Below are 27,920 nucleotides of genomic sequence, written 5' to 3' on the forward strand. Positions count from 1 at the left end.
CACAATAAAAGGATTACAAATATGATTGAATTACTTCACAAAAAACACATAGAAAAAGATAAAAATGTAATCTAACCCAAGGCCTTCACCACCCCAAAAATGTGCAAACATTCCGCCTTAAAAAACATAATCCCACAGGTCCCAGGCCATCCAACAAACAATCTAAAAGAAAACAAATCCAAAAAGGAACAATATTAGTGGTGCCTGCCCTCCTTTTAAAGACAAGCATTTGGAAATTAATGCATTAAATGTATGTGATTTTTCTAAAATATTAAACATTTCAAGGGTGTGGATGTAGCAGAAATTGCACCCAAAAAGAGAATTATGCTTTTGCTGAAAAAACCAGAAGGTGGTATCTCCATTACAGGAAAAAGAAGTGGCTACTGTATGTGCATTAGCCTCACAGTCTCTATGACACTTTATTCCTGTTAAAAAACTAAATAAAAAAGCATTCCGATCTCTGGTATCTATCTGCATGCGCGAGCTCCGTGATACCAGAGATTGGTAGCACTCATCACGCTGGCTAAACCAAGTGATTAAATGACACGGAAAAATTGAATTTGTCCTGGCCACATGGTTGAATACAGCGCTTGGCATTAACTAAGATCATCGCACTGGTTAATACAAGCAATTTTAAAATGCATAGAATTTGAATTTTTCCAGCCCGTTAAGTGGAATATAACGCTCGGCACTAGCAAAGACTCACGGCGCTGTTAGAATTGTTTCACTGCAATTGGCCCGACATTTTGCTTAAGGTTCTTCAACCCCGGGTCATCATTACATGAAAATATAAGATACATACATTACGTGTCCTTTGCTTAGATTAAGATAAACTTATGTGAGGTCATCAATTTGAGAAGACGCTAAGTCGATTTACACGACTTTTGGAAATCAGATGTCATCAACTATAATACTTGTCAGTCCTGAAGGTGGTCTTGTTAATGAAAAAATAGAGACCGAAACGTCGACCTACGCTTTCTCTTCAGGAAGAAAAGTGTTGGCAATTGTTACAGTGAAGGCTCTGAATTTTATATTGTTTCCTTCTTGTTACATTGTCTGTATTTTTAAGTACCCTAATCCAAAGAAAAAAAGTCAATATTTTTCTATATACACCCGCTTCTGTTCTAGTTTTTTACATGCTTTTGCACTTATGATTTATATTCTGTATGATATATACTGTCCTTACTTGTGATTTTGACTCACCAGAAGATATCATTGAGAACTAAAATCAGCTGCTGAAAGAAATTAATTAGCTAGGTAACCATTTGTCTGGCCTTGAAATTTCAATATAAATTAGTAAAATCTTTAAATAAATCTTTTGAAGGCACACTTACCCTACCATGTCTAATAATTCAGCATCATTTTCTTTATGGCCGGATCAACAGGCTGATATTGCTCAAATTGGTCAGCATTCTGACATGTAGAAGAAGTCAAGGTTAGCCTTTATGTGGTCTGTGATCCCTTAAATACATATCCATCTGGGAGCTTCTTCGAAGCTCTGCTGATTTTATTACCCCAGGTTGTGATCAGTTTATAGTCTTGATATACAGTCTTGTCAATATTGTCCTGTGGTTGTGTTGCTGACCTAATGGTCTCTCTCTCTCTTTCTCTTTCTTTCTCTCTTTCACTCTTGCTCTTTCGTTCGATCTCTTTCTCTCTCTCATCAGTAAAGACATGTTGAGTCAGCTCCTTATTTTCACAAAATTTCTTCCTGCAATAGATGTTGCTCAGCAATGTGCATTGTCCATTTGATACTACAAATGACGGGAAAGGGTACAACCTGTCTGACCTTGTGACCACGCCTCCCTCTCTTGTCCTCAGGTCATAGGCAGTAAGGACCCCCAAGGAAAATTGCTCACAGAGTGCTGAAGAATCCCCATACTTGCTGTGTAGATAGGATACCTACAATTATTTTTATTATTATTATTAATTTTGTAGGGTGCACAGCTACCCGAAGGATTCCCTGGGTCAAGGACCAGATTAACAGAAAGATTGGAGCTATTGGTTGAATAGCCAGGTCTTAAGGTTTTTGCGGAAGCTTATATGGTTGGTTTCCTGCCGAACAAGGAGAGGAAGAGAGTTCCACAGCACGGGTGCCAAGTAAGAGAAGGAGCGACACCTCAAGCATGCACGTTTGAATCTTGGGACTGAGAATTTGGTCTGGGAGGATGATCTAAGCAGGAATGTCGGGTGATAAGTCTGGACCAGAGAACATAGATAACGGGGAGCTGTACCTAGTTTAATCTTGTGCATATAGCATAAAGCCTTAAACTCTGTCCGGTTCTCAATTCTTAGCCAATGGAGGTCCTGAAGGGTGCTTAAAATGGAAGATGTTTTGGGAACAAGACAGAGCATCCTAGCCGCAACCTGTAATCTGCAAATTACCTCCTTGTTGGCTCCTAGATAAAGGATGTTGCCATATTCTAATCTGGACATTATTAATGCTTGGATTACAGTTCTTTGGGTAGGTCCAGGCAACATCCATAATATCTTCTGGAGCCACCTCAGGATGGTAAAGCACGTAGAGGCAGTTTCGATAGCTTGCTGTTTCATGTAAAGTTGATCATCGATCACTATACCCAGGTTGCGGGCGGTTTGGACTGGCTGAGGAAGTGGACCCATTTCCAGGGACCAGTGACATGGGCCCCAAAGATCTTTATCTTTTTCTAAGATCAGGACCTCTGTTTCCCCTCATTAGGTTTAAACCAGTTGTTGTGCAACCAACTGGCTATTTTAAGCAGCCCTGTCTGTAAGGAGGAAACTATAGAAGTATCATTGGCAGATAGGGAGAAAATAATGTTTACCAAATGACATGGTATGGAATTAAGATACAGATGCTTACCTCTGTTACATTGGCACTCGTGCTACACAAGGGTTGCAATGTCCAGCGGTCTGGCCTGATGGCCATGGAGACATAATGAAAATAGGAAGTGTAGGAGTGAAGAGTGATTACCTTAAACACACTGTAGAAAGTTAAAAGAAAATATGGAATCAGATAACAGACAAAAATATTGTGTTCAGTGATATTTATGAAACATGGTAACAAAAAAAGGGGCAGCTTAAAGCACTGTCTGAGGAGTGCTATGATTTTCATAGGGAGGTGGAAAAAAGTAACATTTTATCATATTAGGAATAAAGACAAACCCAGTTGTTAGTTAACAGGCCCATAACCCATATCATATTTCTCACCTAGGCACGGATATGTATCTGAGTTGCTAGCACTTTGGGGTGGGGTTTTCAGACTTTGATTGCTGCATTCGGGTATTAAGTTGATGCTAATGAGATAAAACCAACGCCAATGCCATAGTAAAGTCTGTAATTGATGGAAAACATCACTTACAACGCAACTTTTACAACGACATACCATTACAACGGAACTTTTACAACGCAAAAACTTTTACAACGCATGTATTTACAACGCATGTTTTTACAACGCAGGTACCTTTACAACGCATACCATAACAACGTAAGTATTGGTAAGTATATAATTACATTTTAAATGTTATATGTTTGGGCTAAAGGGGTATTTTTAGGGTTCAGGGTCAGTTTTGGTTTTTTGGGTAAAGGGGTATTTTTGGGGTACAGGGTTAGTTTTTAGTTTTTGGGTAAAGGGGTATTTTTGGGGTTCAGGGTCAGTTTTTAGTTTTTGGGTAAAGGGGTATTTTTGGGGTTCAGGGTCAGTTTTTAGTTTTTGGGTAAAGGGGTATTTTTGGGGTTCAGGGTCAGTTTTTAGTTTTTGGGTAAAGGGGTATTTTTGGGGTACAGGGTCAGTTTTTAGTTTTTGGGTAAAGGGGTATTTTTGGGGTACAGGGTCAGTTTTTAGTTTTTGGGTAAAGGGGTATTTTTGGGGTACAGGGTCAGTTTTTAGTTTTTGGGTAAAGGGGTATTTTTGGGGTTCAGGGTCAGTTTTTAGTTTTTGGGTAAAGGGGTATTTTTGGGGTTCAGGGTCAGTTTTGCGTTTTTGGGTTAAGGGGTACAGGGTAAAAATAAATTAAAATTAAATATAAATTAAATTATATTAAATTACATTAAATTATATCTTTTTACAATTAATTTATGATGATAAAATTAATATATATTTATGAATACTTACGTTGTAATGGTATGCGTTGTAAAGGTACCTGCGTTGTAAAAACATGCGTTGTAAATACATGCGTTGTAAAAGTTTCTGCGTTGTAAAAAATGCGATGTAAAAGCATGCGTTGTAATAACATGCGTTGTATCATCATATATCCGTAATTGATGGATCAGGAAAGGGCTTCTAACTGTGGCATGAAAAAAGACCCTTACGTGCTTAAATATAATTCAGTTATGGGAGAAATAACCTCCTATTTTTTGTCATCATAATGTTTTGTATATTATTTTATACAAATTCATGTTACACCACAAACACTATTCTCAATTCAGCAGTTATTTCAAGAACCCAATTAGAGGAGAGCACAGTCTCAAACATTTTGCATCATTTTTTTTTAGGTCTGATGCCTTGAGTACTGAGCCTCCTAGCATGATATTGTAATTATTTATTTGCAATGTGCAATAATATTCAGCAGCAACCTTTCCTGATTGAAGCAGGTGCTTGTAGAGCCTCATAAAATGGATACACATGTTACTGAAAGAACTGAGCACCCACAGACGGGTTTCTTTAGAGTACAGCATTTTATCGAAGTTAGAAAGGGAAGTTTTAAGAAAAGGATATTTCAGATCTCTCGTGCAAGACTAAATCATTATTTGTTGGCGAATATCATTTTCTATAGGGTCAGGTCCAGGCATATACATTACAATCTTAAGAACACTTTGTAACTCGCACAGTTTCGGGATCCCTTTTATACAAATACAAGCTTGACTGTCAAAATTGTGAAGGCACAATGTGCTAGAATATGCTGTACAATGTCGCATAAAATGCCTTTTCTTACCAGATAATTTAACTATCCGTGTCACATAATGTGGCTCTCCGTGACAACGTCATTACCATGGCCCTGGTAAACGCACATAATTCAAGCCTTTAAATTCGAATTCCACCAATGTTAACAGAACAGAACCAAGTGACTTTAAATGCACTGGGAAACAACAGTCTAAAATATATTTAAAACAGAACAAGCAGCATGTATAAATCATGCAGCTGCAGTACTCATAGAGAACCATTCGCAGTGCTTGTTTTTCCAGGATATTATTATTTTAGTAATAGATTCTAAAGAGGACTTTTTTTTTTTTAAGTTTGAAGTTTATTAAGGCATGAAGAAGAAAAGACAGTATATGAAGAAACAGTCATAAGTTATAAAAACAAGAAATCTCTCTTACATTACAATGGAATTGTTCATAAAAATAACGTAAAAAGAACAATATGTTTAAGAAAGTCAGGAATATTGAGGGTAAGGGAAAATCATTAGAAGTATATAACTTGAATAACAATAAGAAAACATAGTTTGTACCAATAAACTCATATATATTAAGATAAAACAATCATGGTGGTTTTTGAACTTCGACATTGCGTAATGGAGAAATGGGAGATGGTCTGGAGATCCTGGATAGATATTCGGTAAGGGGGATCCATAGAAGGTCACGTTTAATTGCTAGGGAAATAGGGGAGACAAAATTTGTGTCTAGACGATGGTTAAAACACACTGCGTTCCACCATGCAGTGAAGGAAACGTCTTTAGCCTGTTTCCAATGTGATGTAATATGATGAAAGGCTATGGCTATCAGGAGATCGAGTAGTTTGTGTTTATGGTGGGGTCCAGAAAGATCAGGGGAAAGGGAACCTAGAAATATATGAAGGATGGAAAAGGGAAGAGTGATATTGAAAAGTTTTTGGATTTGGGACCAAAGTAAGTGCCAGAAGTGAAGAATGGGAGGGCAGTCAAAGAGCATGTGTTTCAAATCAGCTATAGGGCAAGAACAGGACCAACAGGTGGAAGGAGTGTCCAATGAGAAAGAAGACAGAATTAAGGGAGTATATAATGTACGATTATAAATAAAAAATAAGGTTTGGGTAGTATTGGCAGCTCTAGATGTACTGTGAATTTTAGACCAGATTTTATCCCAAAAGATAGGGAGCCAGTTTTGAGACAAGTCTTCCTCCCAAGCCAACTCAACCTTAGATTTAGAGCGTTCAGTCGATGACTGTATAGCTTTATATAGAAAAGAAGCAGAGGGGGACTGGTCAAGGGCATTAGAGATGGAAAGGTGAGGTATAGGAATAGAATTGGTATTAGGAAGGGAGGAGAGATATTGGACAAGGGAGGGGATCAGCGATAAATATTGTTTACGAGAAGAGGAAGGTAATGAAAATTGGTTTTGAAGAAGGTGAAAAGGAAGAGGATCAGTGTCAGAAATAAGTTGAGAAATCCATTTTAAACCACGAGAGTGCCAAGATTTCCAATAAAGTGAGCGATTGCGAATTTGAAGGTGTTTATTATGCCAAATAGGTTGAATGTGAACAGAAGAAGCAGAAGGATAGGAGGATAACAAGTAAGGCTGAAGAAGGGAGCGTGTGTGAGAAATGATAGGAGATCTGAGAGAAGAGACATTAGAGGAAAAGGAAAGAACTTCACTAAATTCATAGGGATGGAGGAAGGATGATTCTAGTGTTAACCAGAGTGGAGGGTAATACGGAAGATCTGAAGAGAGCCAACGTAAGGCTTGTTTTAAAGAAAAGGCAGTATGGTACGATTTAAAATCGGGAAATTTGACCCCGCCCAAAGAGTTATCCCTTTTTAAAACAGAAAGAGCTATTCGAGATTTTTTACCTTTCCATAAAAACTTCAGCAGAATAGAATCTATTGACTTGAAGTAATGATTGGGGATGTGAATAGGAGTCATAGAAATAGTGTAGAGGACCAAAGGAGCTAGCATCATTTTTATGGAGTCCAAGCGTCCCCACCAGGAAAGAAAGAGAGGGTTCCAACGGTTGGTAGAAGTAGTGATCTTAGTAGAGAGAGATTCGAAATTAAATTTGAGGGTATCAGAGAGGCGAGGGGCGAACCAGACACCCAAATATTTAATCTTAGAGGGTTGCCAGGAAAAGCCAGAAGTGTCAAATAGATGTTTGAGGCATAACGGATTCAGGGGGAGTATTTCACATTTGTCCGTATTAAGTTTATATCCAGATACATTAGAGAAAGCAGATACTTGATTAAGGAAGGAAGGTAAAGTTGTTTGAGGATCTGAGCAGTAAAATAAAATATCATCCGCGTAGACCGATAACTTAATTTGTTGCTGGGGGCCATATTGAAAACCAGAAATATTTTCGTCTCGTCTAATTTTGGTTAAGAAGGGTTCTAAAGCTAGAATAAATAGAAGAGGAGATAGAGGACATCCTTGACGGACTCCTCTGCGAAGAGGAAAATAATCAGAAGTGATGCCGTTAGCGAAAATGGAGGCATGGGGACTGGAATAAAGTAAAGAAATAAGAGAAATGAATTTAGGTGGAAAACCAAACCAACGAAGAGCTTGAAACATAAAATCCCAGCCTATTCTATCAAAGGCCTTTTCGGCATCGAGAGAAATGGCAGCTAATGGAGAGGGAAGAGAGGCAGCTCTACTCAAAATGTTAAAGAAAACACGAGAATTATCTGATGACAAGCGACCTTTAACGAATCCGGATTGCTCCGGACCGATAAGTTCTGGTAGCAGAGGGTCTAATCTAAGAGCTATAATTTTGGCGAAAATGTTATAATCAGTATTTACCAGGGAAATTGGGCGATAATTTTTACATAACGTATGATCTTTATCTGGTTTGGGTATGAGACAAATTAATGCTTCTTGAAAAGTTCCCTGAGAAGAGCCAGATTGGACAAAGGACTGAAACAATAATAAAAGCTTAGGGAGGAGAAGGGAGGAGAAGTGATTGTAAAACTCAATAGTAAAACCGTCCGGTCCTGGGGCTTTGCCTCTACGGAGGATTGAAACAGCATGTGAAATTTCAGAGAGGGAAATGTCTAAATCCAAGGATTGAAAATCCACATGAGAAGAGTGAGGGGAAGGGATATTCTGGAAATGGGATAGAAGGTCATCAGGATCAGGGCTAGACTCAGGAGTGTATAAAGTTTGATAAAAGGAGACAAATTGAGCTAATATATCCTTGTCTTTGAACAAGGAAACACCAGCAGAATCTAGTAAGGACTCAATCTTTGTTTTTTCCTTTCGTATTTTAAGGTAATTAGCTAGAAGTTTGCCCATTTTGTTTTGGCCTCCATAATAGCGGGAGTTACATTTAAGAAGAGAATTTGAAGCTGCGTTAGTAGTAAACTTATTAAACTCAATTTTGGCAGAGATAAGTTCACGAAGTGAAGATTCAGAGGTAGAGTTATAATATGTATATTCTAGTTTCTTAATTTTATCCAAAATTTGAGTTGACTTGATAATCGACTGTTTTTTCTTTTGAGAAACAAAATTAATGATAAAACCCCTAGCAGCTGCTTTGAAAGAGTCCCAAACTGTGACAAAGGAAGACTCAGGGAGGTGGTTTAGTGTAAAGAACTCAGAGGCAAAATTTATAAATTTAGTGGAGAAAATGGGGTCCAGGAGTAGAGAATTATTAAATCTCCAGCGTCCCGGATGAGGGGAGAAGGGAATAAGGTCAATATCGACAAAAACTGGGGCATGGTCTGAGATTAAAATGGAACCTATATCTGAATGGGTGGCTAGTTGTGCTAGGGATTTGCTGAGACAAAGATAATCAATACGAGATTGAGAGTGATGGGTGGGGGAATAAAACGTGTATTCTTTAAGGTCAGGGTTACATAATCTCCATATGTCAACTAGAGCATAGTTTTGAATTGAAGTAATAAATTGGGAATGCATCTTGGAAGGGATAAATTTAACTTTGGAATTCCTATCAAGAAAAGGGTCTAGGACTTGGTTGCAATCACCACCAAAAATAACAAATTGTTCATTAAGAGTAACTAATTTGTCAGAAATAGCAGGCCAAAATAACTTATCAACACCTGTAGGAGCATAAACATTAAAGATAACGATAGGTATTTTATCAATGAGGAGCTTTGTAATAACCCAACGGCCATTATCATCATTTTCATGAGTTACAACTGAAACATTTAACTTTTTATGGCATAAAATAACAGTACCATTTTTCTTACCTAAAGCAGGAGAGTGAAAAACATGTCCTACCCAGCAACGTTTAAGTTTAGTAGCTTCTGTGTCCGAAAGGTGGGATTCTTGTAAAAGAGCTACATCGGCTTTAAGCCGCGCCAAGTGGGTCAGAACACGTTGACGCTTAATGGGGTTATTTAACCCTTTAACATTCCAAGTAACTACTCGGAATTTGTAACTTTAGTAGAATTATATGAGGTAAGATACATGAAGAGATAAGCGAGAAATTGAAGAGAAGTGCAATGAAAATGTGAAAAACAGTAAATGTAAGAGAAAGAGAGCAAAAGAGAATAGAGATGATATAGTAGAGGAAGAGAAGAGAAAGAATTGAGTAAGGGAAGAGAAAAGAGAAGCAATAGAAAAAATAGAGCAATGAGTACAGAATGGAGTAACATCTCAACTAACAATGAAACAAATCAAGAAAACTGAGGGATGACGACGTCAGAAGAGGACGACATCAACAACGGAGACTCACATCGTCGAACACCTGAGGAACCAGCGAAGGAACAAAATGAAGGGAAATACGGATACACCGGGATGAAGAGACACGAGGTTGGGATCTGTAAAAAGATAAAAATTAGAAAAAACATTAGAAATACATACGAAGAGTGAGATAAGAAGAGAATACAAGAACATTTGCACAACAGGGGTAGGATATAGAAATGTAGGAGGCATTCAGTCAAATACAGGCATTAGAAACAAGTGACGGCAGGGAACATAGAGGTAGACAAAATGAGAAAACATGGTAAAACAAAGATGGTTAAACAGGTCTTGCAGTGTCCATGTTAACGGTTTCGTGACGACGAAGAAATTCTTCAAGGACGAGTGGATCTTCAAAAGTAGTTGTTCTTTCCTTGTAGGTCACCTTGAAGAGGCATGGATGTAGCAGTCCATAACGGGCGCCAAGGTCTCTCAAACGTGGTCTTAAGTCAAGGAACTGCTTTCGACGATCAGCTGTGACTTTAGCAACGTCCTGAGAAAGGTATAGCCTATGACCTTCCCATATAATTTGTTTTTTAGTCTTTGCTGCTGATAATACTTGAAGAAGATCAGTATACTGGAGGAACAGCATGATGACTCCTCGGGGCTTGGTGGAGACTTTAGGACCAAGTCGGTGCGCACGTTGAATATTAAGAGAGGTGGAAGGAAGAAGATCCAACATTTTTGGCAAAAATGTTTGGAAGAACGCTGTTGGATTGGATCCTTCTGTAAGTTCCGGAAGATTATAAAGGCGAAGGTTATTCCTCCTGTTGCGATTTTCCAACTCTTCCGACTGTCGCTTCAAGAGAGAGATATCTTTTTCCAAGAGTGTAATTTTTTCGCAGGAAGTTTGAAGAGTTTCTGTAGATTGTTCCACCAATAGAACCCTCGACTCCAAAGTAGACCATTTGTCGTCAAGGAATTGTAAAGTTTTAGTTGTCTCAGCCATGAAGGGTTTGAGTGCACGAAGCTCCTCCAGAATAAGATCCATTGACGCAGAATGCACTGAGGAATCTGGAGAGGGAGGGTCTTTTTTCAGACGTTTTATTGAAGCGGGTTGAAAAAGCTTACTGGGTGTAGTAGCTTTAGGAATTGCGCCATGAGCAGCGTTTGGTTTGATGGGAACAGAATCCTCCATAGTGTGTGGCGCAGAGTCAGAGTCTGAGGAAAGTTGCGGTTTGGACTTAGAGGCTGTAAGCTTGAGGTTGCGAAGCTTCCCCATAAATAACGGGGAAAGGAAGTGCAATGACACCACAACTTGCTAAGGAATGATGAGATTTAGCACAGTGGTCGTCACTAAAATATATATTGTCTCCTCAATGAAATAAGGAAGATTGTAGAGAGAGAGTATCACCTCATGTCCGAGAGAAACAGACTGAAGCGCTAGCATAGGAGACAATGTGGAGCAGCGTGACAGCTTGTTGTATAAAGTAGTATAGCATACATGCGGAAGTAGCGCTTAGTTAGGGTGAGAGAAAATACAACGTTGTTTCCTGCCACAGAGCCAATAGACACACATCACAAGTGACGCGATAGGGAGGTGAAGAGGAGACTATTATGCCAAGAGGTCGGTGTTTGGAACATCCGCATTGCGCACGCTGAAGTGAAAAAGCGGCGTTTGGTGAAAGGAAACGTTGCGCGCCAAAAACTGGAGAAAATGGCGGCCGCTGGAGAGCGAAGCGCGTCTCTGGTGAGAAAATCGTACACCGCCGGATTCGAGGAGAGCAGCTTAGTTCTCCCTGCTCACCTCATGTTCCGGCGGCGGAATCTGACATCAGCGCTCGCATTCGCCTGGTGAATGCGGAGAAAATCGCCGGCTCCGGTGAACGGCTGACGGAGGTCCGAGGTCAAGCCGCCATCTTGTACGGCGTTCAAGCCACGCCCCCTAAAGAGGACTTTTTAATAGCAAAATTTATATTTAGTAGCAATTCGAATTCGGTGCACTATTTTAAAAAAAAAAAAATTGTCAATGACATATGCATATTTTTTCTTCTCCTTATCCCTTTAAAAGATATTTCTCAGATCCAAATTCTCTATAAGCCACAAAAACAAACACATGAAATACTAAGAACAAACTGTGGGGCTTATTTAAGAGAGCCATGTGTCACTTATACACGCAGGGCCCTCATGAAGATTTACGAAACCACACAAAGCTCCCCTGCATGGCTTTGAATGACCTTATAAATCATTAGTAAGGCAATGCTTTGCCTTACTCTGCGCCCGGGATGAGTTCCATGGGCGTTGCAGTGGGTTTTACCATGTAACGCTCATGGAATTCGACATTGCCCCAGATTTTCAAAGTGAAAGTGCCAAATCTGCACACCTCCCAGGGTTCCCTTTCTGCATAAAAACAATGCTCCCTGCAATGAACGCACCATTGTGCAAGGGTGCCTACGTTAGCACTTGGTTGTCAAAACGGTGCCAGCACCGACAGAAAGATAAATAAATAAAATGCATTCCTGCCCTTTCACTTTGGCGTAGGACAGCCATAAATGTGTCCCTCCTTGACCAGAGGATCCTTTCTGAATATAACACTGATCCGTGGATGAGCATTTCAATTACTGTTTTGTAAAAAACAGATGACTGAAACATTTGTGACATTTAAATAAATGCTATTCTTGATGACTCTATATGTTGGTTCCTCTTCCCTATTGCACAGCTCTCTCAGTACTTTGATTCTCGAGATCCATCACCCCTTAGGAAATGCTTTTTTAAATAATAATTATGAAAGGGCCGGGTTGCTCTGGTCATGTACATTGGTAAAATCACATTTCCAAATATAATTCCAAAATCCTGCATATTAACCAGATTTTGTGGTGTTGCTACAGACACCTCTAGCTACCTGTCACAGGCAGAATTGTGATCAATAATTGTATTGCTATTCGAGTGAGGTTCATGTTTGCTCATGATTGAACAGCTTCTTTGTTATTTCAATTTACTCCTGCTCATTAGATTACTTTGCTCGACATTCTTTAGCTTAAGCCTTTGGATCGTTTAGGTGTCAGCCTTCTTTTAGCTCAGTTGAGTGTATCCTTCCAGTGCTTATGTCAGAGAATTACTTTTTTCAGGATTGTGAGTCAGTGCTTCATGGGTGTGCATTCGCTTCCTCATCTCTCTCCCTCTCTTGCTCCATGTGATTGAGTGTGAGCTCAGGCTCTTTTCCTTGCTCCTCTACACCTGTGTCTCCCCAACCCACCGGTCACCCCTCTTCCCTCTGAGCACTGCTGCCGCTCAATTCAATTTACCTCCTCCCATGCCACATCTCTATCTGCTCTCGCCCATCTCTCTCACCTCCCCAGCTTTATCTGCCTCACCCTCCAGCCCTCTTCTGCCATTCTTCTTCCGCCACCTACCGCTCATCACCAGTGCCAGATACTTAATTGTGCCGGCATCGATTAACCCAATAGCAGCAGTCAGACATCTTGGAAGTTTTTTTTACTATACTTCCAAATAGGCTGCCAGAATGTGTGGCGCAACATGGTAAGAGCTAAAAAAACAGATAAACGACAGAATGCTGAACAATGCAAACATGCTCCCTCAGTCAAAGACCTGGGTTTACTCCATCATTTTGTTGCTCACCACACCAACCCAGTTTGGACCCAGCCACATGCAAATCAGTCTTGACCCTGTTCCTCAGGGGAAGATTCCAACCTGAATTGCCAAGGGAGGTACTCCCTGGACCAGAAACAAGAATCCTGGTACTGGTTTTGGGGTATACCCTCTCATCAGCCAGACTAAATTGAATACGGTGGCACAGTGAACATGGGACACACTTATGGGCCCACTTCTGGGCATACCCTTCCCACTTAGAGCAATGAAAGCAAAAATAACAAATGATGGATGGAATGTTGAACAACGCAAATATTCCTCCCCAGTCATAGATCTGGGCTTAATCCATCATTTGTTTGCTCATCACACCACCCCAGTTTGTACAGAGCCACATGCAAACTAGTCTTGATCCTGTGCCTCAGGGAAACAGTCTAGCCGGAACTGCCAGGCTAGGTCCTACCTGGGTCCTACCTGGGCAAACAAAAAGCATGGCATGTCATGATGCACAATGGTTGCTATCTTGAAAGTATAATAATTAATGTTCAAACATCGGTGAATTTTATTTATTCTCTGTACTGCTAAGTTGGCCACCATGTCGAGCCTGCACACAACATGATGGACAGATAGATACTACGCAAAATACACCACCAAGATGGAAAGCTATCACTACTGGATTTTCCAGTGTAGATATATTTTAAAAATCATTGGCAAAGCCAATAGTGGCAAACAACAAGCATTGGCTAAGCAAGACCAATTGGCTTTGCCAGTGCTTGTTCTTAAAGTAATTGGCATTCAGTTTGAATTTACTAATTCTTGACCCCATGTGTATGCTTATTGATCTTGAGATCCCAGGGTTGTGGACGGGCGAGTGGGGTAGGTGACAAGAAGTAGTTTGGCAACTGCTGTAAAGAAACAGTTGTCCATGAATTTATTCACTGAGATCAGATGATCCAGATATGTTTTGAAAAGCTCTGGAATTGTATCTCCCAAAAACGAGTCTATGCCATACTGTTAGTTTGCCTATAAATGCTATTGCGCCAATAAGGACACTGCAGCCATACTCTTCTTGGAGACGTCTCAAAATCTAAATCAACCTGGTGAACATCACTATGAAAAAATAATTTACAAAGAAAAAATGTCTGGTCCTAATAATTCAAAACAGCTTTTCAAATGTATTAATAAAATGACCTCTCCTTCAATGGTATCGACATCTATTAATTGGAATTGTGAAATCCATCCTACTATTCCTGTGAAAAAATCATGAAAAATAGAGCAAAAAATGAGGCAACGATTCACACTGTCTGCTGACATTGAAGTAGACATTTTCAAGGGCTTCAGAGTATTTTCCGTTACACTAGCGTAATCGTGTGTAATCTCTAATTACACTTGCTACACAAAGTACTCGTAATTACACTATTGTTAGTGGCTGCAATGTGTGGCACTTGTGTTTTTCGTACTTCTTTTAACCCAAAATACATCTCTGCTTAAAAAATGGACACAAGGGTGCATTTTTCTCTAAAATATGGTGCCAAATGTCAGTTTTACATTTCTCATAATTTCTTTTATTTAGCGTGGTTTTCCAGAAAGTTTGCATAATTATGAAAAGCAAATTATGCAAACTTCACACGCCTATTCTTTTTAACCAATTTCTTGTACTCCATTCGCATACATATCCTTAAATAAGCTGTTTATTTCAAGCAGGGCCATAGATTCCCCGTATGTCTCTTGCAATCTCCGAATATTCGATGCCACACAGACATTAGTCATCAAAAGTTTAACTAAAGATGATGTCCACCTACCATTAAACCAGAGGAAGCTACCCCTTAGACTTTACAGGGAGGGGGTATGTGCAAGACTTAAAAAGACCTGGTCCCTGTCGCGTTCTATTGCACAAAGTATTATTCACTAACAGAAGGAAAACCTACTGTATGTTAGAGCAGGCAGGAAAACATTAAGCAAAACAAGCAATCTCGAATATTATTCTTTGGGTCACGACACATTATACAATCACATCTAGAAGAATTGATAAAAACTTTTTATTCTTGTTAATGAATCATGTGCCTGGGGCCTCCCTAATGGTTACAAACTAAAAAGAAATTAAAACACTTTGCTCTCTTGAATGAGATCAGTACACGAGGTTAAAAAAAGTCGACGCGGTGTTTCAGTGTACAGTTGTTTCCACCTTCATCAGGACGTTACACTTTCTTTATTAAAATCTAGAAATGAAAAACAATACTTTTAGCGGACTAACATATGTTGTGGACCCTATCTTGTCTTTGCTTGTGTAATTGATTCTAAAATTGCCTGTCAATTGTTATCCTGGCCTGCAACCCTTGCTTGAACCATCAATTTCATTTTTACTTTGTAATAGATATTTAGAACTAAAGGGCTTCAGGGATTTGTCATGGAGCTACAGGACTACTTGGATTTATTATAGATCCTATAGACATTGCCCTATTCAACACATAATTGGATTATCATGCTCTTAATGGTAGATATAATGTTCCATACCTCATTTTATTTAGACGGTTATGTCTCATCAATGTCATAGTCCTTAATGTACTTCAATAAGTCACTTTCAATGTCGATGTTGAAGGTGGTGCCTTTTTCATCGATAAAAAAATTAAAATTAAAAAAATGCTATTGGTAATAGCTTAATAACAAATACCAAGATAAAGTTAGTACATCATTGATATGATACCTTCTGATGTTGGCCCGCACCTCTTAGTATACGTTGGAGCCACTGTCTTACGATATCTAGGTAATCAATTGGGTTTTCAGCTAAAAAAGTAAAATGACATACATAGCTGTATCAAGATCTGTCTATTGAAAAACCTTTTTCACTAATTAGTAGCCTTATCTGAATTTGGCTTACCACTGCGGATCGGTTTAAGTCTTATTCATAGGACTTTGTAATGCCTCTTGATATTGTTCATCTGATTATGGTTGGTCTACTCATCCATTTAGACCTCAGTAGCTGTAAAGATAAAAAGCGGGGGGATTCAAAATTTCGCTCTTCTAGTTTGTGACTTAGGGTTCGGTGTCCGGAGTACCCATCATAGATATTTACTCATTAGCGCTCCATACCCAAGGTTTAGCTTATTTGTTAGATGCACACTATATATATTTTTGTCATAGCGTGAAAAAATGGGCGTCTGCTTAGCGGGAATATTATAAAGGCCCGTGTGCGCACAGTATGGCGACGAAAGACCGTTTCCACTACTTTTTTTTCGTATTTTTTTCGAAACACTGAACAGTATATTTAGGTTTCCCCATTCAGATTTCTTAAACATGTTTAAGGTAAAGGATCACCGTACAAGTGAATGCAGTCTGACATTATGGAAAAGACTGCTTCTAGACATGTTTAATAGCAACAATGTTCAGTCAATTTCAGAATTTATTATATCAACCGTCCAGATTTCTTGAACACGTTTAAGGTAAAGAATCACCGTACAGATAAAAGCAGTCTGCCTCTATGTAAGAGACTTCTTCTAGTCATATTTTGTAGCAGCAATGTTTAGTCAATATCAGAATTCCTTATGACAGCAGCCTCTAGATGGTTAAGTTTATCGGGCATGCTGCTCGCAAACTTTGAAGCGCTATAGTACGGTAGTAAATTATAGTATCCCCGTACGTACCTCCTGTGTAGTTCTTGGCCTCCCTGCTCCAACATATAACCCGGAAGTCTTCAAAAGAAACACTTCCGCCTATGCGTGCTATGTATTTCCCCTGTTTTAAAAATCACCCGGAAGTATTTGGACTAAAATACCGGCAAACATTTCATGTGTTATTATCTTATTAATTGAATCATATCAGATTCCACATTTCTAATGTATTTATCTCCGATTTCCCATTCAGTTGCTAGGTTATAAACCTTTCTTTAATTGTACCCGAACTATATCGGGTAGACACCCATTGCAAAGTCGCGGCCATTTTGGAACAGGAAAAAGGGTTTCAAACTCCGATTGGTGATTGTTTCTCATCACTATTTTAGAGGTTACATAATACATTCTAAATATGATACTAGGGACTAATATTCTACATCCTATAAATAAATATTAAGTTCAATAGGTAGTGCAAGTATGTCTGGAACAATTTAACACATATGTGATAAAAACAAAATACATGAAAAAAGCGGTCTACATTATTGCTCCTCAATATCTAGATGTTGTGATACAATATGGCATTACATGTCTGACTTATACCATAAGTGTAACATACAATGTAACATATATTTTCCATTTTCTATTGGGGCCATACAGTTCCATTCTAATGTACATTTCATTATGATACACAATAGTTGAGAGCTGGGGTTCCTATTTATTCTTTTAACAGATCCTTAATACATTGTCTTTTTGGTTAGATTATAATATGCATTCATTTCCTTACGATATGGTCTAGAGCCAGTTCGATTATTACGAGTGAAGTCTAGTACATAGTTATATGTCAACTAGTGCCTCCATGTAGGCCTTTATAAAAACTTCTTTGATACATATAATAGAATGGTTACAACACATTTCTGTGGTTGCCATGTGAATAATTATTGTGCAGAAACACTTATAGTTTCTATCCATTTCTAGTATAAATTCCATATTTTATATGATAACCCACTGTAGATCATAATCATAAATTTTTCACATCCTACATTTTGAAGAGAAAGTGATAGTTCCTTACTATATTACTGAATTGGTATTTTAATGAATTAATCTTTCCCATTCTTCTTTATTGTTGAGCCCATTTTTGTACGTATTGAAGTAGGACATATAAAATTGTTTGCGTTTTTTCCTTTTAAAACAAAGCTATTCCCTCCTCTCATCCTGTGTTCCAATACTTCGATCCCGCACCACTTGAGCTCATCTATTGTGTGATTGTTTGAAATCCAATGTTCTACAAGGGGTGCTGTATGTTTTTTAGTTCTTATCGCTGATTTGTGTTCTGTAATTCTTGTCTTAAGTTCTCGTGATGTTTCCCCGATATAACCTTTCTTGCAGGGGCATATAATTAGATAGATAGCATACTTTGTTTTGCAATTGATGAAGTGCTTTACCTTGTGTGTCACGTCATTATATGTGACCACATCTCCTTTTATCAAATTATTGCCTACTGGGAGAGTGGCATCGTTGATACTTGACTGTCTCAGTCCTTTCTCTTCCCTATAGGTATATACTAGTCTGTTCCTAATGGTCCTATTTCATCTGAAGCTGAACATTGGTTTGGCTTGGTGCTCCCTTATCTTTCTCATTCAGTAGTTGCCAGTTTCTGTTGAATATATTCTTCACTTGGTTACTGGCACTACTGAAATTAGTGACAAAGATTAGTTGTTGCTCATTTTTTGCTTTACTATCAGTTTTTCTACTGAACAAGGAGTCTCTATTATAATATTTGGCTCTCTTGTAGGCTTGTCTTATTAATTTTCTTGGGTAGCCTCTATTCTGTAATTTCTTTGTTAAAACATCAGCATGTCAATTAAAATCTTTGATGTCAGTGCTGTTTTGGCGTATACTTAAATATTGACCGAAGGGAATATTATTCTTTTGGCTATTGGGGTGATTACTCCTATAGTGGAGAATTGTATTAAGGTCAGTGGGTTTAGTGTACAATTCTACTCTTCATTGTCCTTCCGTATGTTTGATTTTAATATCTAAGAAGTCCACACTTTCCTTAGCATAATTCAAAGTAAATTTAAGATTGACATCCCCCAGGTTCAGCCAATTTATAAAATTATTCAGGTCCTCAGTGGTCCCTATCCATAGGAAGAAAACGTTGTCAATATAACGGGACCAACACGAGATATTCTTATAGAATGGCGCTGCAGTGTTGAAGATATGTTTGTCTACGAATGCCAACATATACAGACATGCCAGACTGGGAGCACAGGTGGCTCCCATGCTCGTTCTTGTGTATCCAAGAAGGTTACTCGCTTCTTTGGGTAATTTCTCCAAGGTTGTTGCCAATTATTACGAGTATAGGTATCTTCCCTGGGTCTATCAAAGAAATCTTTCTGTGTGTAGGGATATACAAATTACAGATTGTAATTAGTTACATCTTGAGTGAAAATGGGGAAGATTTGTCCTCTCATTCAAAGTTCATTGTGGAATGCGTGGAAATCATATTAAAAAACAACATATTCATGTTTAGGAGTGACTACTACAGACAGGTCAAAGGCACGAGCATGGGAGCCACCTATGCTCCCAGCCTGGCATGTCTGTATGTCTGTCTATGACAAACATATCTTCAACACTGCGGCGCCATTCTACTAGAATATCTTGTGTTGGTCCTGGTATATTGACAATGTTTTCTTCCTATGGACAGGGACCACTGAGGACGTGAATAGTTTTATAAATTGGCTGAATCTGGGGGATGTCAATATTAAATTCACTTTGAATTATCCTTAGGAAAGTGTGGACTTCTTAGATATTAAAATCAAACATACAGAAGGACAATTAACAGTAGAATTGTACACTAAACCCACTGACCGTAATACAATGCTCCACTACAAGAGTTATCGCCCCAATAGCCAAAAGAATATTATTCCCTTTGGTCAATATTTAAGGATACGCCGAAACTGCACTGACATCAAAGATTTTAATTGACTTGCTGATGTTTTAACAAAGAAATGACAGAATAGAGGCTACCCAAGAACATTAATAAGACAAGCCTACAAGAGAGCCAAGTATTATAATAGAGACTCCTTGTTCAGTGGAAAAACTGATAGTAAAGCAAAAAATGAGCAACAACTAATCTTTGTCACTAATTTCAGTAGTGCCAGTAACCAAGTGAAGAATATAATCAACAGAAACTGGCAACTACTGAATGAGAAAGATAAGGGAGCACCAGCCAAACCAATATTTAGCTTCAGACGAAATAGGACCATTAGGAACAGACTAGTATATACCTATAGGGAAGAGAAAGGACTGAGACAGTCAAGTATCAACAATGCCCCTCTCCCAGTAGGCAACTTTGCCTCTTGCATGTGCAAAAATTGCAATCATTTGATAAAAGGAGATGTGGTCACATACAATGACGTGACACACAAGGTAAAGCACTTCATCAATTGTAAAACAAAGGATGTGATCTATCTAATTATATGCCCCTGCAAGAAAGGTTATATCGGGGAAACAACACGAGAAATTAAGACAAGAATTACAGAACACAAATCAGCGATAAGAACTAAAAAACATACAGTACCCCTTGTAGAACATTGGATTTCCAACAATCACACAATAGATGAGCTCAAGTTGTGCGGGATCGAAGTATTGGAACACAGCACGAGAGGAGGGAATTATTTTTTTTAAAAGGAAAAAACAATAAAGAATGGGAAAGATTAATTCATTAAAATACCAATTCAATAATATAGTAAGGTACCAGTACTTTCCCTTTAAAATGTAGGATGTGAAAAATTGATAATTATGATCTACAGTGGGTTATCATATAAAATATGGAATGTATACTAGAAATGGAAAGAAACGATAAGTGTTTCTGCAAAATAATTATTCCCATGGCAACCACAGAAATGTTTTGTAAACATTCTATTATATGTATCAAAGAAGTTTGTATAAAGGCCTACATGGGGTTACTAGTTGACATATAACTATGTACTAGACTTCACTCGTAATCATTGAACTGGTTCTAGACCATATCGTAAGGAAATGAATGCATATTATAATCTAACCAAAAAGACAATGTATTAAGGATCTGTTAAAAGAATAAATAGGAACCCTAGCTCTTAACTATTGTGTATCATAATGAAATGTACATTCGAATGGAACTGTATGGCCCCAATAGAAAATGGAAAATATATGTTACACTGTATGTTACACTTATGGTATAAGCCAGAGATGTAATGCCATATTGTATCACAACATCTAGATATTGAGGAGCAGTAACGTAGACAGCTTTTTTATGTATTTGTATGTATTTTGTTTTTATGACATATGTGTTAAACTGTTCCAGACATACTTGCACTACCTATTGAACTTAATATTTAATTATAGGATGTAGAATATTAGTCGCTAGTATCAAATTTAGAATGTAATATGTAACCTCTAAAATAGCGATGAGAAACAATCACCAATCGGAGTACGAAACCCTTTTTCCCGTTCCAAGATGGCAGCGACTTTGCAATGGGCATCTACCTGATATAGTTTGGGTACAGTTAAAGAAAGTTTTATAACCTAGCAACTTAACGGGAAATCGGAGATAAATACATAAGAAATGTGGAATCTGATATGATTCGATTAATAAGATAATAACATATGAAATGTTCGCCGGTATTTTAGTCCAAATACTTCCGGGTGATTTTCAACACGGGGGAAATAAATAGAACGCATAGGCGGAAGTGTTTCTTTTGAAAACTTCCGGGTTATACTTTGGACCAGGGAGGCTGAGAACTACACAGGAGGTACGTACGGGGATACTATACTTTACTACCGTACTATAGCGCTTCAAAGTTTGCGAGCAGCATGCCAGATAAACTTAGTTCAAGTTCAAGTACAAGTTCAAAAATTTGTATAGCGCACTACTCACCCAGAGGGTCTCAAGGCGCTTGAGGGAGGGGGGGTATTTTACTTATCGAATATCCAAGTTTTTAGTGGCTTTCTGAAGGAGAGGTGGTTCTGTGTAAGGCGGAGGTGGGTCGGGAGAGAATTCCAAGTTTTGGCCGCTAAGAAGGAGAAGGATCTACCCCCCATGGTGGATCTATGGATGCGCGGAATTGCGGCGAGGGCTTGATTGGACGATCGCAGTTGTCGGGTGGGGGTGTAAAAGGACAGGCGCGTGTTGAGGCATTCGGGTCCTAGGTCGTAGAGGGCTTTGTGTGCATGGGTGAGGAGACGGAACGTTATTCTCTTGTTGACAGGGAGCCAGTGGAGGTCTTTCAGGTGACCGGAAATGTGATCTTGGCAGGGGATGTCTAGTATGAGTCTGGCTGAGGCGTTTTGGATGCGTTGGAGTTTTTTCTGTAGTTTAGCTGTGGTTTCGGCGTAAAGGGTGTTTCCGTAATCCAGTCGGCTAGTGACCAGTGCGTGGGTGACCGTTTTTCTTGTTTCGATGGGGATCCAATGAAAGATTTTTTTGAGCATGCGTAGGATGTTGAAGCATGATGATGAGACGGCGTTGACTTGTCTGGTCATCGAGAGGGAGGAGTCCAGGATGAAGCTCAGGTTACGTGCGTGGTCCGTTGGTATGGGTGCGGTTCCCAGGGCCGGTGGCCACCATGAGTCGTCCCAAGCAGAGGGGGATGAGCCTAAGATGAGGACTTCCGTTTTGTCCGAGTTCAGTTTTAAACGGCTGTTCTTCATCCACTCGGCTACATCTTTCATTCCTTCGTGTAAGTTAGTTTTGGCGGTGTTTGGGTCTTTGGTCAGGGAGAGGATCAGCTGGGTGTCGTCAGCGTAGGAGATGATGTTGAGGTTGTGTTAAAGCGCGATGGATGCGAGGGGACTCATGTATACGTTGAAGAGGGTGAGACTGAATGATGATCCTTGTGGTACGCCGCAGATGACTTCGGTGGCCTCTGATCTAAAAGGGGGTTCTACCGGCGAGGAACGAGATTATCCAGTCCAATGCTTTTCCTTGTATTCTGACGTTGCTGAGGCGTTGTATGAGGGTGCTATGACAGACTGTGTCGAAGGCTGCGGAGAGGTCAAGTAGGATGAGGGCAACTGTTTCTCCGTTGTCCAGTAGTGTTCGAATGTCGTCTGTTGCTGCGATGAGGCCGGTTTCGGTGCTGTGTTTGGCTCGGAAGCCGGACTGTGAGGGGCCGAGGGATTTTTGGATTCGAGGAAGGCGGCGAGCTGACTGTTGACGGCTTTCTCAATGACTTTGGCAGGGAATGGGAGGAGCGAGATGGGGCGGTAGTTCTTAAGTTCAGTGGGGTCTGCTGTGGGTTTCTTCAGAAGGGTGCTGAGTTCGGCATGTTTCCAGCTTTCCGGGAAGGTGGCGGAGTTGAGGGAGCAGTTGATGACGTCTCGGAGATGGGGTGCGATGATGGAGTCTGCTTTGTTGAAGATGTGGTGGGGACATGGGTCGTTTGGCGATCCTGAGTGGATGGAGTTCATCAGGCGGATGGTGTTTTCAGTGGTGATTGGGTTCCAGGCGCAAAGGTTGTTAGAGGGGGGTTTTGGTTCGCGGGTGGGTGGAGCGGACTGGTCTCCGGGCTGGTTTTCAAAGCTGTTATGTATGTTAGTGATTTTGTTGTGGAAGAATAAGGCTAGGGAGTCGCAGAGGTCTTGGGAGGGAGTGATGTCATTGGTGCCGGCGGTGGGGTTGGTAAATTCTTTGACGATGTTGAATAGTTCCTTGCTGTTGTGGGCGTTGTTGTCAAGTCGATTCTTGAATGCTGATTTCTTGGTGGATCGAATCAGTTGGTGGTATTTGCGGGTGGCGTTCTTGAAGGTGGTCAGGTTGTCAGTGGTTGGATTTTTTCTCCAGGCTTTCTCGAGGGTGCGACAGAACTTCTTGGATTTCTTAAGGTCATCGTTGAACCAGGGGGCTTTTTTGCTACCTTGCTTGAATTGATGGTTTTTCAAGGGTGCTAGTTTGTCGCCGCTGTGGATGATCCGTTGGGTGAGGTTAGTGGCCGCTTAGTTTGGGTCCAATGATTTGGCAGGAGGGTTTTGGTGGAGCGATGTGAAGAGCTGGTCGGTGGTCATTTTGTTCCAGTTTCTTCGGGGAACTGGTTGTGGGAGGTTGTGGGTTGTGGTCTTTTTGTAGTTGAAGTGAACGCAGCTGTGGTCTGTCCAATGGAGAGATGTGGTGTGGTTGCAGGAGATGTGCTTGCTGGAGGTGAAGATTGGGTCGAGTGTGTGTCTGGCATAGTGGGTGGGGGTATCAACAAGTTGTTCGAGTCCGAGGTTGGCCAGGTTGGCCAGAAGGGTGGTGGTGTTGCTGTCGCTTTTCTTTTCAAGGTGGAAGTTGAGGTCTCCCAGTAGAATGTAGTCCTTGGAGGGGAGGGCGTGTGGGCTGATGAAGTCAGTGATGTCTTCGCTGAATTGTGTGTGGGGTCCTGGTGGCCTGTAGATGAGGGTGCCTCTGAGTGTGGCCTTGGGGTCGGTGTGGATCTGGAAGTGAAGGTGTTCGTCGGTTGTGAGGTTGTCGTCGGAACTGGTCGTGATGCGGATGGTGTTCTTATGGACGATGGCGATGCCTCCCCCTGTTTGGTTGGTGCAGTCCTTTTGGATGATCTTGTAGCCGTCCGGGATGGCTATGGCGATGTCTGGAGCTCCAGGTTTCTTTAAGGAAGGCGACGTCCGGCGATGTAGTGTCGAGTAGGTTCCAAAGGTCAATGGCGTGTCTGTGGACCGAACAGGTGTTGAGTAGGATGCATTTCAGGTGGTTAGTGTTGGAGCTCTGTTTGGAGTTAGTGGATTTGGTGTGGGTCCTGATGCTGTCGAATTCGCAGGAGCGGCAGGTCCTTGGGTGTGTCCTGGGGCGGCTTGGTAGCAGTTTGGGAATCGGCCGGGGTTAAGTGCTGAGAGGGTAACGGCGTCGTACGTTATGCGGGCAGAGTGGAATTTGCAGGGAACAGGGGGTCTGGCGCAGGGCGCGATCCAGGCGCGGACGGGCGTAGACGGGCTTACCTTTGGCGCACCTTCGGCGCGCATGGGGCATGTTCGCTGCGCGTGAACGCTGCGCGCAAAAGCGTCTGTCATAAGTGGATAGTGGAAGGGGTTGGGGCGAGGGAGGAGCTGTGGGAGGCGGGAGCTGGGTGGAGGGACGGGCTGGGAGGCAAACAAACAACAAAATGGCATCAGCAACAAGCAACAAAAGCGAAACCAAGCGCAGCAAACACTCAGGCAATGCGATATAGCGCTACGATATAGCGCTATGATGTGGCACAATTTAAATGAAGGCAATATTACAGTCCAGCGCAGCGCTACGATACCAATCTGGCACGATATGAATCAGGCAATGTAGCAGTCCAGCGCTACAAGATCAGGGAGCGTGGGGAGCGACCACCTCTGCAGGAGTCAGGATGGTCACAGCGCTGGGGGAGGCAGGACGATTCCTATGCTATCTGTGGGAGGGAGGATCAGCTGGGAGGCAGGAACGGGGTGGAGGGACGGGCTGAGAGGCAAACAAACAACAAAATGGCATCAGCAACAAGCAACAAAAGCGAAACAAGGCATAGCAAACACTCAGGCAATGCGATATAGCGCTACGATATAGCGCTACGATGTGGCACAATTTAAATGCAGGCAATATTACAGTCCAGAGCAGTGCTACGATACCAATCTGGCGCAATATGAATAAGGCAATGTAGCAGTCCAGCGCTACGAGATCAGGGAGCGTGGGGAGCGACCACATCTGCAGGAGTCAGGTTGGTCACAGCGCTGGGGGAGGCAGGACGATTCCTATGCTATCTGTGGGAGGGAGGAGCAGCTGGGAGGCGGGAGCGGGGTGGAGGGATGGGCTGAGAGGCAAACAAACAACAAAATGGCATCAGCAACAAGCAACAAAAGCGAAACAAGGCATAGCAAACACTCAGGCAATGCGATATAGCGCTACGATATAGCGCTACGATGTGGCACAATTTAAATGCAGGCAATATTACAGTCCAGAGCAGTGCTACGATACCAATCTGGCGCAATATGAATAAGGCAATGTAGCAGTCCAGCGCTACGAGATCAGGGAGCGTGGGGAGCGACCACATCTGCAGGAGTCAGGTTGGTCACAGCGCTGGGGGAGGCAGGACGATTCCTATGCTATCTGTGGGAGGGAGGAGCAGCTGGGAGGCGGGAACGGGGTGGAGGGACGGGCTGAGAGGCAAACAAACAACAAAATGGCATCAGCAACAAGCAACAAAAGCGAAACAAGGCATAGCAAACACTCAGGCAATGCGATATAGCGCTACGATATAGCGCTACGATGTGGCACAATTTAAATGCAGGCAATATTACAGTCCAGCGCAGTGCTACGATACCAATCTGGCACGATATGAATAAGGCAATGTAGCAGTCCAGCGCTACGAGATCAGGGAGCGTGGGGAGCGACCACATCTGCAGGAGTCAGGTTGGTCACAGCGCTGGGGGAGGCAGGACGATTCCTATGCTATCTGTGGGAGGGAGGAGCAGTGGGAGGCGGGAGCTGGGTGGAGGGACGGGCTGGGAGGCAAACAAAAAACAAAATGGCATCAGCAACAAGCAACAAAAGCGAAACCAAGCGCAGCAAACACTCAGGCAATGCGATATAGCGCTACAATATAGCGCTACGATGTGGCACAATTTAAATGCAGGCAATATTACAGTCCAGCACAGCGCTATGATACCAATCTGGCACAATATGAATCAGGCAATGTACCAGTCCAGCGCTACGAGATCAGGGAGCGTGGGGAGCGACTACCTCTGCAGGAGTCAGGATGGTCACTTAACTTAACCATCTAGAGGCTGCTGTCATAAGGAATTCTAATATTGACTAAACATTGCTGCTACAAAATATAACTAGAAGCAGTCTCTTACATAATGGCAGACTGCTTTTATCTGTACGGTGATTCTTTACCTTAAACGTGTTCAAGAAATCTGGACGGGTGATATAATCAATTCTGAAATTCACTAAACATTGTTGCTATTAAATATGTCTTGAAGCAGTCTTTTCCATAATGGCAGACTGTGTACGGTGATCCTTTACCTTAAACGTGTTTAAGAAATCTGAACGGGGAAAATTAAATATACTGTTCAGTGTTTCGAAAATAATACGAAAAAAAAGTAGCGCAAACGGTCTTTCGCCTGCATACCGTGTGCACACGGGCCTTTATAATATTGCCGCTAAGCAAACGCCCATGTTTTCACGCTACGACAAAAAATATATAGTGTGCATCTAACAAATAAGCTAAACCTTGGGTATATAGCGCTAATGAATAAATATCTATGATGGGTAGTCCGGACACCAAACCCTAAGACACAAACTAGAAGAGCGAAATTTTTAACCCCCCGCTTTTTATCTTTACAGCTACTGATGCCTAAATGGATGAATAGACACACCATAATCAGATGAACAAGATCAAGAGGCATTACAAAGTCGTATGAATAAGACTTAAACCGATCCCCAGCGGTAAGCCAAATTCAGATAATGCTTCTAATTAGTGAAAAAAGGTTTATTAATAGACAAATCTTGATACAGCTATGTATGTCATTTTACTTTTTTAGCTAAAAACTCAATTGATTACCTAGATATCGTAAGACTGTGACTCCAAAGTATACTCATAAGTGCGGGCCAACATCAGAAGGTATCATATCAATGATGTACTAACTTTATCTTGGTATTTGTTTTTAAGCTATTACTAATAGCATTTTTTTAATTTAAATTTTTTTGCCCATGAAAAAGGCACCCACTTCAACATCGACATTGAAAGTGACTTTTTGAAGTACATTTAGGACTATGAAATTGATGAGACATACAGCCTTATTCATGAAGGGGCCGTTTTGCGAGCCCCTAATAGCGAATCATAGCGATTCGCTATTAAGGACTCGCAAAACGGTAATCATGTAGGAATCGCATAATAAAATGCGATTCCTACTGATTCCTTATTTGCGATTAGCAAATTGCTAATCGCAAATAAGGAATAACTCGCGATTCATTCCTATGGGCCAAAAGGCCCATAGGAATGAATGGGGAGTATTCCTTATTTGCGATTAGCAATTAGCTAATCGCAAATAAGATTGCGATTTGAAGGGTGCCAGGGGTGTCCACAGGACACCCTGTAGCACCCCTCAAATGAAATTTCACACAGGTGTTGCACACACACATGTCCAAAGGACATGTGTGTGTGTAACATGCAACTCAGA

Source organism: Lissotriton vulgaris, chromosome 3_1 (genome assembly GCF_964263255.1).
Source record: "Lissotriton vulgaris chromosome 3_1, aLisVul1.2, whole genome shotgun sequence".
NCBI classification, from domain to species: Eukaryota; Metazoa; Chordata; class Amphibia; order Caudata; family Salamandridae; genus Lissotriton; species Lissotriton vulgaris.